This window comes from Anarrhichthys ocellatus, unplaced genomic scaffold (assembly GCF_004355925.1).
Source record: "Anarrhichthys ocellatus isolate YVR2014 unplaced genomic scaffold, GSC_Weel_1.0 scaffold36, whole genome shotgun sequence".
Taxonomy (NCBI): Eukaryota; Metazoa; Chordata; class Actinopteri; order Perciformes; family Anarhichadidae; genus Anarrhichthys; species Anarrhichthys ocellatus.
Genome location: NW_022280066.1, coordinates 1,658,378 through 1,659,572, shown reverse-complemented (window position 1 = coordinate 1,659,572; position 1,195 = coordinate 1,658,378). Strand labels below are relative to the sequence as shown.

The 1,195-nt window shown below is 41.0% G+C and overlaps 1 protein-coding gene across 3 annotated transcripts in view; it reads right to left on the bottom strand.

Annotated features, from left to right (window-relative positions):
- Positions 1-1,195, bottom strand: part of setd3 (SET domain containing 3, actin histidine methyltransferase) — a 29,733-nt gene that overhangs the window by 11,338 nt on the left and 17,200 nt on the right. The window lies entirely within an intron of this gene.

The following is a 1,195-nucleotide window of genomic DNA, read 5'->3' as shown; positions in this document are numbered from 1 at the left end:
AGCAAAGGGTCTGAATACTTATGACCATGTGATATTTCAGTTTTTCTTTTTTAATAAATTTGCAAAAATTTCTACATTTGTTTTTTTCTGTCAAGATGGGGTGCTGAGTGTACATTAATGAGAAATAAAATGAACTTTTTTGATTTTAGCAAATGGCTGCAATGAAACAGAGTGAAAAATTTAAAGGGGTCTGAATACTTTCCGTACCCACTGTGTATGTGGTTTGTTAGTGTAGTGTGACACTCGCCCCCTCACATACATCACTGTCAACTTAATTTGTTGTGGCCAGCAGCCGTCATAAATCTGCCTCATCAATTTGGGCCTGAAAGTGTGTGTGTCTGTGTGCAACCGGTTTCTCCATTTAAAGCCACAGCCACCACCTACAGCCATTAGCAAACAGTCCTAAGCTTAAGCGGGGGGGGGGCTTAGAGGGAGGACATGGATAGCCTAGACAACACCTCTAAAGCTTACTTATTAACACAATATGTCTTGTTTATTTGATCTGCACAAGACAACGTGAAATACATCATTTGTGATTTCAGGGTAATAACATGCCAGAACTATTTGCTGCCGAAACCATCCGCCCAGCACTTCTGTGCCCGTAGGTCCTGGTTTACATGACCTCCGGGGTATGAGAGCTGGACCAGCTCTGTGCTGGGCCCTCACTCTCCTCTAGTAACCGGGGTAGAGGACATCATCAGTACGCCAGGGGTCTGTGGCTATTTCAAAACGGATAAGCTAAATATCTCATTCTGTTTAAGTTATGTTTTACATAGCGTCCCAATTTATTTATTTATTTTTGATAAAATCTGGGTTGTTAAAGTTCCAGACTTTAATAATCCTGCTCAAGGTGGAAAATCACTTATTTCAAGAACTCCAGACAGACAAAATAACTCCACCAATTTACAAAACAAAGTCATATAGAAATAAAAGGTAAAATACACCAATAATAAAAAAATGTAATTGTAGATCTGAAATGCAGATAATGCTTTGTTGTTTGTTTTACTTAAATGGTTACAAAAAGTCCCCCTGCTTCCCAGAGGGCAATGTGCTTAAATGCAAGAGGCACATCTCTTTGTTTAGGGGAATGTCAGCAGTGGTTGTGCCTGTCTCTATACATCAGCATATATCAGTCTGTGTGGCTGATCATACCTCCATCACACAGCACAGACAGGAGAGGGGGGGGGGGGGGGGG